The 11,116-nt window shown below is 36.3% G+C and overlaps 1 protein-coding gene across 7 annotated transcripts in view; it reads left to right on the top strand.

Annotated features, from left to right (window-relative positions):
* Nucleotides 1-234: 234 nt before the first annotated feature.
* Nucleotides 235-11,116, top strand: part of GATAe (endoderm-specific GATA factor) — a 96,108-nt gene continuing 85,226 nt past the window's right edge. For 6 of the 7 annotated variants that reach the window (XM_067757971.1, XM_067757961.1, XM_067757963.1 and 3 more), the window contains exon 1: nucleotides 235-395. The gene's annotated coding sequence lies outside the window, so the exon portion shown is untranslated. Of the gene's footprint in view, nucleotides 396-537; nucleotides 661-11,116 lie in introns of those variants that run through there. The other variant, XM_067757959.1, reaches the window with a different exon arrangement.

The raw sequence follows: 11,116 nt of genomic DNA, 5'->3' as shown, positions 1-11,116 counted from the left end.
CAAATCCTGTTTGAACGATCAGCTAATTGTTAAAAAAACAATATATATATTTACGAAAGGGGTCGGTGTTTATTTGAAGCTAAAATCTCTAAAATGATACGTTAACTTATCTAATGCCATTATCTATTTTGAGATATTCTGAAATAACGATAGGAAAAATCAGTTTGTTGATAGGAAATACATATATCAGCTTGAAAGTTTCATACAAAACTTAGTATTATTCGTACACTTGTATGAACATTGAATATATTTTGTTAAAATTTGTTGAAAAATTACATTTATAAACATAATCAGTGCAATATTCGAAAGTGAAATGACAAAACCACAAAGTGTTAGAACAGTGTTAAGAGCAGCAATGCAAGCTCCCGAAAGAGCTGTCTCCATTACACAGTTTTGTGAGTGAAATTTGTGAAATAACTAAATTACAAAATTTCTTCAAGTTTATACACTTATTTACAAGTTTTCATAAAATGTGTTTAGAGCTATCATCAAGAAATTTTAAATATTAATATAAACACACTTATTTGCATTTTTGACATGTTCGAGTACACATTCGAAAGATCTCGTACCGCGCCATAACGATCCCAATCACGCAAATATTTCAAGTGAATTGACGTGTGACAATGAAACACAAAATGGCTGCCACTCCGTTGTGACATTGTAAATTTAATTAATTTATAAGCACATTCAACTAAAATTATACCTTAATATATAAAAAACACGTGTCACACAATTGAGGCCAATGGAGTCCTATACTACTGAACCGATTTTGCATTTGTTTTGCACCCCGTGTCTAGTTTGATCTAACTTGAAATATAGGATGGGTGTCTGGGTGATTAGGGTCTCGAGAAATAGGCCAAAACGTGGACCCAGGTACCCCTAGAGTGTGTTTATAGAATATGGATATCAATGAAAGCTGTTTATGGGTGCTTTAGTACAGAGTAATATATTATCCAGAGACGGACTGGGACTGGGATTAGGACTAGGACTGGGACTGAGACTCGGAGTGGGACTGGGACTGGGACTGGAATAAAATACATACCACCTTCTGGGACATGCAATAAGGGATGCAGAAGATTGAGAAGAAATTGAGAGAAGAGAAAAGAGAGAATGGGATTGAGAAAGAGATAGAATGAAACGAAGATGGAGATAGATGAAGCGAAAAAGACAGAGGGAGGAGTGAATAAAAGGATTAGGAAAAAGTGAAGAGGGGGAGGGCAGGGTCAGATGGAAAAAGCTTATTAAAATGTATGCAGATTGGCCAAATTTAGGGCAGGACAACGTCTGCCGGGTCTTCTAGTTATATTATATAATTATATTTTAAAGTTATTTTTCATTTTTTTTAATGATTGGCGTACCTAAGAGTTTATGTTTTTTATAACTAAAAATTTGGTAAGCAGTTTCCATATATACATATGTATGTAAGTATGCAGAGTCAGATCATCCACAGGTACCTAAATCAGATAAATATATATGGGCGCATATCAAATAGGGGCCCGCGTCACAGAAAGAAAGAACATAAGCGAGAAATTTGAGACCATAGAAATCGGGAAAACGGCTTCTCGCGAGATTCTCGTATCTCGCAATACTCGTAGTGCTTGCGAGCTTCTTGACAGCCAGTTTAGTCGCTTCATTGGCAGAATTCTATGAATTTCGGTGTATTTTACTTGTGGTATTGTGGAATATTCGCTTGTGCCCCAGAAGATATCATAAGCTCTGCATATATGAAACAGCCAATTCATCAATTAAAATGAATGTCAAGAAGCTCACGAGCTTTACGAACATTTAGAGATTGGAGAATCTCGCGAGAAGCAGATACTCGCGAGAGATCTCTTCTCGAATAAGCTCGAGAAATCGTCAGCTCTAAAAAAAATGTAAAAGTAAAAAAACATTTTGAAAATATGTTAGTATTTAATAAGTATGTTAATATCTTTTCAAAATCACTTATCGAAATTCGCAAAACCGCTTAAGTACAAAAAATGGTAAGACCGAAATTAGTTTATCACATGCTCTGACGTGCACAATTTTAAGAAAAGATTCGAAACGCCTCCGAATTCCCTGCTTGCGGAACTTATTATATATATTTGGATATGAAGTGAATTCTTTTCGGCTACATAGAACTAACTTTGAGGGGTCATGTTCACAATTTGAAGCTCTGTTCTACCCTCTCTCTTTTCCATCCACTACTACTCCAACTTACACATCTACACCAAATCCAACTCCAACATTCATTACCACCCCCTCTCACACTCTCAAACCTCAGTACTAAGTCTTCTACCAGAGATATGCAGTATTAGTAGGGAATCAGAGGAAGCCCCGACCTGAAACCATTTTTCCTTAAAGTTCACAGAATATCAAAACCATTAACTGAAACATGAAATCCCCACATCACTTTGTTTATAAAGCTTGTGACTTTAATTAATGTTATTAAAAAATATTTTCCGCAAACTTTTCCAACTGAAATGACTTTCCTTCTAAAATGGGTCAAACTTGACCTGAAGACCCTACAAAGGTTAATGTTCAAATTATGCGCCAATAGAAAGCATGAAACCCAGGTAACTTGAAATCGTTGGCTTGTCTTGCTTTTTCCTGCCTTACAAATTGTGTTGGTAGGCTTAAACAAGGCAGTAGAATGGATAATTTTAGAAGGAGTGCATGAGGTCAACGGCCATAACGTCAATTCCAATTGTCAAATGGTCACAAAGTAATTTTAAAATGTTTTAAATGTCAAAATTATGACCATCCGAATTTTTCGAAATGGTCTTACAGTCGACTCTTTTTTTCTCAAGATCAATTATTTTGTTTCGTACCGCCACTATCAAAGTGTTAAGAGCTATTGTATTTCAGTTACGTTTTATTACCCGCAGAGAATGGCACTAGGACGGTTTATTAATTATGTTGGCAGCGCTGTATAGCAATATGGTATAAATGTTTTTGTTTAACAGCAGTAACACTCCTTGAAGGTTTTGTGAAAAGCTACCGGCATTAAAGTTATTAACCGGATATAAATCCGGTACGCATCAATACTGGTACCTCAGGATATTACCCTAACTATCGTAGGTGCGATTCGCTTACTCTGATCTCCAAATTATACTTTGTAATTAACCACATAAACTAAAGTTTATGAGAAGCAGGAGATTGATAATGAGAAGTGAGAGACAACATTTCGTGGCGAATATTAGCATTTCGGTTCGTCACTATGCTGCTACTAAATGAATTCACAACAATAATAAAGCAAGCAGACACACATATGTATATTCAAACATCAAAGCAAGCAGCCACACACATACCTTTAAACAGCGTGTGAGAATATTTCACGTACATACATGTAGGCTGCAGCTAAGAGCAGAATTTATTACTCACACATACAGATACATACAGAAGAAATAAATAAGAAACTGTTCGCGAAAAGTCTAGACCCCTGAAGAAGTATGCGAACGAGGCAACAGAGAGTATAAAATCAGCGCAAGCTGAGGAATAGTCAGTCAGTTTTGATTTTAACACGCTTTTAGTGAAGTACGCGAGTATTGTAGTTGTGAAGTACAACTAATACAGTAGAATTGTAAATAAAGGAGATATTGCTATACTGAATATTACAATATCCTTAGGTCAGCCAATCGCTATCTATCATTGCGTTAAATAAAGAATATAGTTACACGCAAACGGGCGGCCCTCTGAGACTTCTCAATGTACTCAGTTGGCCCGAAGGCCAAATGCAGCCGTGTGTAAATTGCGTCATAAACGATTACGGGTATTTTAATTATTTTTGGCGAAGTAATGATTAGAGTATATGGAGGTATCAAATCGATCGTGTGATGGAATTTTTTTTATAAATGTGACAAATGCGTAATAAAGAATATAACCCAACAAACATTCGAATTTTTTATAGTTTTCGAACGTATGACTTGATTTAGCATTTTCCAGTAATATGAAACTTTTTTCAAATGAAATTAAACTTTTTTCTAATCAAAAGAATTGTTCGGATATTCCGACATCGGTCCACCTTAGAGGTGTTTCGGCCAACTCAATTTCGGAAGCGGCTGACTTATTCGCTGAATTATTTTCCTCGAATTTCGTTACGGATAATAGTAGTGGGGTGTCGTCTGAATATCTGCAAATTGTAGATACTTCCATCAATTTCGGGAAGCTATGCTTGACAGACTTGGACATAGCTAATGGTATTGAACAGCTAAAGATGTCAACCACAACTGACGTAGATGGCCTCTCGGCTGTCCTGTTGAACAGTTGTTCAACTTTGATTGTTCATTTAAGGCACATATTTAATATGTCACTATCTGCCGGAGTTTTTATTGATGCATGGAAATCGACTTTTATTAGGTGGTAACAAAAATGATATAGAAAATTATAGGCCGATATCCAAACTTACCACTGTTTCAAAGCTATTTGAGTGCATAGTTAAGGAACATCTACTATGTCCTCAGCAGCACGGTTTCGTTGAGGGTACGTCTACCATAACTAATCTGGCTGTTTTTACAGAAGACTGTTTGGATTCCTTTCAAAAGGGCTACCAAATCGACGCGATCTATACTGATTTCTCTAAGGCTTTCGATAGGGTATCGCATCGAATACTACTGGCAAAACTTGAATGCGTGATGCATGGGCTTATCATCTTGCTTTTCAAGGTGTAAGTTTCTTCTTTATGCTGATGACTTAAAAATGAAATCAAGTGCTTGGATGATTCTTTAATCTTAGAAAATGAGCTTAGAAACGTATACCATTGGTGTGTCCGTAATCTTCTATTCCTAAATATTGTTAAGTGTAATTTTACCACTTATGCTAAAGATTCTGGTTTAGTTCCTACATCGTATAGTATCTCAGACGTTCAATTAAAAAAGTCAACTGAAGTTAAAGATTTGGGTGTGTATTTTGATACCAATCTGACTTTTATCACTCACATAAGTTATATAGTTTCTAAAGTGTACGCGATGTTGGCTTTTATACGCCGTAACTGCTCATCATTTTCAGATCCTTATACTCTCAAACTATTGCACACATCTTTAGTTAGATCGAGGTTGGAGTATGCGGTATTTGTTTGGAGACCTTTTCATGCAGTTTATATCAAGAGGTTGGAGTCTGTTCAGAGAGCTTTTATGCGCTATGCATTGCGGTCGATGAACTTTGTAGACCCTGTACGATCATATCACTCTCGCCGTTTATTGATAAATCTTATGTCACTAGACTCCAGGCGAACTCTGTTGTCAATGTGCGTTGTATTTGATATCGTTTCGGGCTCAATTGACTGTTCTTACCTCCTCATGAAAATTCGTTCTAATGTACCCTGTCGTATCCTTCGTTGTAACGATTTGTTTTATATGGGTATTGCTAGAACGATTTATGCAATGAATGGTCCCCTTAGGAGGACACTTTCTCAATTTAATGCTTATTTCTATTCCTTGGCGTTTGATTTTAGTTGTAGTAAATTTACATTTAAGAACCTGATAATCAGATACTTGTCATAAAGTTAACTATACTTTTTTATATAAGCGATGTAAACTTGAAGTTTTGTACATTAACAGTCTATAAACACCTTGTTTGTTGATTAAATAAATATAAATATAAATATTAGGCCGGGTCGATTTGTGGGGAGGCAAAAAAAATCGCCCAGTACTCTGTGAAAATTATACTCTAGGGATCAAAATAAGAAACTTTGCCGAAGGAACCATACCTCTAAAACGAATTCTGATGTCCCCCCCCTTTGGGTCGTAGGGGCAAATTTTGAAAAATCCCACTTTGAAATGCCTATGTTTTTTTTGGAGTTTATTTTTCTCTTTAGAAATTTATTTAGTCAGAACATATGTAATTGAAAAAATGAATTTAACTTAGTAATAGAAAAGAAATTAAAAAAAATTATTAGAAATTAGCGTTTTTACAACCCCTTTTTAAAACCAAGGCATCACTGTGACACAATTGCAGATCGTAAAATTGCTTGTGTTGTTTTTTTTAAGCCACCACAAGACACAGCAGGTATAATTGTAATTGCCCCTACCCAAAAGTTCGACCCAAAGGGGGGACATCAGAATTCATTTTAGAGGTATGGTTCCTTCGGCAAAGTTTCTTATTTTGATTCCTAGAATACGATTTTCATAGAGCAATGGGCGATTTTTAAATCGACCCCCTTTAATAAATATAAATATAAATAAAACTTTTTTCAATTGAACTGAAACTATTTCTGGCTTTGTATGGTGTTTTAAAACTTCCATAAGCTAATACTATGTTTAAACAGAGAAATAAATTGAGGCAATTTCGATTTAAATTGAGTGGTGTTCATACTATCTCTACAACAACACCATACCTTTGTTCAGACTGTCAAAATGTGCGTGTTGGTATTAGGCGAATGGAATGGAATGATAACATAAAACTTTGAAATTTTTGTTTGTTGTCAGCAAATGTGTTCAATGTTTTGGTTTTATTTTGAGTTTGCCATGTTCTTTTGACAATGCCGGCTTCAGTGAAATGAAAAATATAAAATCAGCCGATGAGATGAGCCAACCATATAGTTGAGCCATGCGTAACTGACGTTTGAATCTACTCAATAAACACACTTTACAAGGTTGCATTTGCGGTTTGAAACAATTTATTACGCAACTTTTTTTAAATTGGCAATTTATTATTACAATTTGTTGTATGATAAATTAAGAAATAAATTCCCCAATTGTACAAATTGCCAACTTGATGTGTGTTTGTACATAGTATTAAGCCCTTTTTCAACCTTTTTTGACCTAAATTGAAAAGCTCTCCACTTAACTCTAAGTTTTTTAATAGCTGAAAATCAAGGAATGTAAAAATTATATTTCTAAAACAAGTTGATTCATTTCAAGAAGCTGCGGCATATTTACCTCTAATACAGACAACCAATTTTCTGTTTGGAGCACGAATTATATGGGAACCAGATTTGGACTCAGCTTGCCACAATACAAGTCTTTAGGTCAATCTGGTGACTTATTTAACTTTTTTGCGCCCCAGTATATGGGTCTGGTCAAATATACAAAACACCTTTTTGTTTTGTTTGTGAGAGTGATCGTTCAGAAATTTACACGCACTGATATTATACCGACTAGGAAATCGTTTCCGGCCGCCATGCTGCAAAGGTAGTATGATGGACTGACTAACTAAAGGATCTCGGGAGCTAAATACATATGCTGTAGCAGATGTCGCTCGAAATGAAACATTTATAGAAAAAATGGAGAATCAGTATCCCGAAATTTGTGAAGTCAAGAGAAGCTCTTGCCACATCGGAGGTAGACTGTGCCAAAATTATGTTATCATACATATGTTAAATGGCTTTAAATTTTTATTTTTTTTTTTTTTTTGAAGGACCTCTAAGATTTCGTTTTCCTTGCTTGCACCTAAATTGCGGCTTTATTAAATTTCCAATGTATGCTGGGTAGGTAGGGTCCACTTTCGACGAACAAAAATCACGCTCTACGAGCCGCTCATCATATTTGTCAGGATATTTGACTCTAAATCATGGACGTTGTCGAGAGAAGAGATATGGCTCTTGGCGCGTTTGAGTGATAAGTGCTACGGAAAATGTATGGTGCTGCCAGTGATACAGACGGCGTGTATCGATGGAGTTATAACGATAAGCTGAAGAGCTTTACGCAGATATGAGGATAGTGCAGCTCTTTATTCGCTCGGGAGCTGACAGAGACGGGCGTCAGTTATTGCAAAACAGGGACAGCCCACGGGACTTGTTACGAAACGGAAAATATCGCATAGGCTGTTAAGCAAGCGCCAATTAATGATGATGATTATATTTGCTGGGTAGAAGAAATTATATGTGGAAAAAATGGGCTTTCCAGTGAGGGAGATTCATACATACATATGTACTCACTTACCAATCGGTTACAGAGCACTCTTTTACCGTTAATCGAGTACTCTACTCTAAACCGCATACTGCCTGAATTAGAATAGCACATTTTGCATGTATATTAGGCCGGGTCGATTTGTGGGGAGGCAAAAAAATCGCCCATTGCTCTGTGAAAATCATATTCTAGGGATCAAAATAAGAAAATTTGCCGAAGGAACCATACCTCTAAAACGAATTCTGATGTCCCCCCTTTGGGTCGTAGGGGCAAATTTTGAAAAATCCATGCCTAGGTTTTTTCTTTTTGGAGTTTATTTTTCTCTTTAGAAATTTATTTAGTCAGAACATATGTAAATGAAAAAAATGAATTTAACTTAGTAATAGAAACGAAATTAAAAAAATTATTAGAAATTAGCGTTTTTACAACCCCCTTTTAAAACCAAGGCATCACTGTGATGCATTTGCATGTCGTAAACATAGTTGTATGGGTTTTTTATTCAACCGTTTTAAAAAATGAAGGTATCACTGTGACACAATTGCAGATCGTAAAATTGCTTGTGTTGTTTTTTTAAGCCACAACAAGACACAGCAGGTATAATTGAAATTGCCCCTACCCAACAGTTCGAGCCAAAGGGGGGGGGGGGGGGGGGGGGGACATCAGAATTCGTTTTAGAGGTATGGTTCCTTCGGCAAAGTTTCTTATTTTGATCCCTAGAATATGATTTGCACAGAGCAATGGGCGATTTTTAAATCGACCCGCCCTAATGTATATACTTTATGTAGACGTATTTTCTTATCCAAAAAATTTAATTAATATAACTTGGAATTTAATTTGTACTTTTTCTTTATTAATTATAGGAGTGGGTATTTACTTAAATCGTCGGCTAGTTTGAAACTGACTTGTCCGATTTATCATTTGTTGGTGTCAATGAATTTTTATCAAATATCTACAACTAAGTAGACTCATGACAGGTTTTCTGACTGGACATTGCCTTCTGGCGGCACATGCCTTTAAATTAGGCTTGGTCAGTGATAGCAGATGTAGGAAGCGCGTGTTGGAGGAGGAAACGATGGAGCACGTTTTTTGCCCTTGCCCTGCGCTTGCCAGGATAAGACTCCAGCTATTAGGAGTGATACAGCTGTCAGATCTAGAAGCAGCAAGTGGCTTAAGTCCTAGAAAGCTTCTACAATTTGCAAAAGGACGGCGTTATTTATAACATATATCCTGTTTTTGATATCGTTTTTTAGTTTGGTCGTTAAATAAACTTTTGGTATCACTACGGACTCATTCAGTCTATGTGACGTCCTCATGGACCGACCAGTTTAACCTAACCTACAACTCAGGGGAATTTCATGTTACAGGTGCGGTCAGTGCTGGTATTTCTTCGGTTTCAACTCAGAAATGCCACAAAAGCAACCATAGTAGTTGTAAATTCAAGTGGTGGTACAATAGAGGCTCGGCAGATGGCACTAACCTATATTTCACAAAGAAACGCCTCACATTACACATAGTAATGAAACCAAACCACAAAAGTATCGGTACCTGTACTTGCAAGTAGCACCGAAAAAAAAGTATTGATGAAGATACGTAGAGTGTCGGACCAAAAATCTCGACATTTGCGTTATAAGCGTTCATAGAAAGTGTATTTCTTCTCATCGTCCTTTTCATCAGTCGGTGGATGGGCGTAGAATAATGATATATTAAATTATTGCTGCTTTAATTCGGATAGCTGCGAGACATTCGTCCACAGGCATGAACGTCAGTACTTGGCGGCAAAGTATCTCCCATCAAGAATCGACACCAAAACTACGCTTATTTGTATGGCCGCTAGATGTCACAGTTTTTAGTATTTTTCCTTCCTAACAACATCTAGCAGGCCGGAAGTGCATCGCAGGAAGTTTGTCGAAATTATTGTGTTCACTAAGGCTCACCTATCAATGGTCATTGGCGTTTTGACGTGACACTATACAATGCGAATCAATGCGGTTCGTCTGAATTTACTATATACTTATATCCTTCTGCGTCTGTAAGGAGGATTATAAGGTGGAATCATCGAGCCACTTTATGCTCGGTTGTCCATCTTTTGCCAGAACTAGGCTAAAATATTGCGGTCGTGACTCACTTGGATCTCCGGAGGATGGTTTCATTCGAAACGATATCGTTGGTACGCAAAGACTTTGCCCATCGCATTTTTTGGATAACGTTGATATCGTCTTTTGCTTACAAGAGTACATCAATCAGCCGGGCATCTGCACCAGTAAAGGAACGGGCATTCCAGGATCTTGTCTGCAAATCATAATCCTTCGAACGTTTGCAGAGTCGTCACAAGTAATCCGCTCAGCGTGTATGAAAGTTTTACTTGCACATTTATATAGCTATCCGCTTGATCCAAGACAGACGCATGTTTCATTCAATCATTTATACACAAATATGCTTTCTTCGTTTCATTACAAAACCACTGTGCGTACCTACACTACTCAATTAACCTCGATATTTTCGAACATGGCTACCAGTTTACATTTACTCTTTCATCGTACTCAACCCATTAGTAAATATTGTTTTAGACAATAAACTTCATATGCGTACAGAGGTATATATATATATATATATATGTATGTATGAAAAAAACTAATAAATAATCGAAAGGTGAACAATTATGGCCGAACTCCATTTGCTCTTACAAAAAAATTATTGATTTTGTAGTTCGTGCTCATTTCTTTTTTTTTTTGAATAACATTTTTCCTAACTTTGGTGTCGTAGGCCATGATGGTGGCTGATTTCTATTAATGATGAATATTTTTAGGTACATTTACCATTGGAAATGCTATTATGCACAACAAAAATCAAAAATTCCAATATAAAATAAAAATGCAATAAAGTAATAACGTTATATGTACATATGTATCTACCATACAAATATGTTTGTAGAAACCCACCCTGAGTTTCTAACAAAAGGAGGGGTTTCGGTATGAAATAAAGCGGACAAAAAAATGTGTTCGATGGGGTGAAGGCGAAAGGTAAGTGTCTAGTATTCTTATGGTTATGTCAGGGTGTGGTAAGCAAAGTTAAATTAAAATGGGTGCGCTGCTGTGATCCATGTTATATATGCGTTATCGCTAACTGCATTTTTCACTCACAATGACTTTCTGATATAGACTACATATTTTAACCAATTTCTGATAATTATGCACCTTCTGTTAATGTTCGAATCGCTGAACTGTCAAATAAATAACTCCAATATTCAGTATTGCAAAATGGTCTTTATTTAGATTACTTTGGGAGTAGTA

Source organism: Eurosta solidaginis, chromosome 1, assembly GCF_040869045.1.
Source record: "Eurosta solidaginis isolate ZX-2024a chromosome 1, ASM4086904v1, whole genome shotgun sequence".
NCBI classification, from domain to species: Eukaryota; Metazoa; Arthropoda; class Insecta; order Diptera; family Tephritidae; genus Eurosta; species Eurosta solidaginis.
The sequence above is the reverse complement of the archived record's forward strand: the minus strand, read 5'-3'. Positions and strand labels throughout refer to the sequence as shown.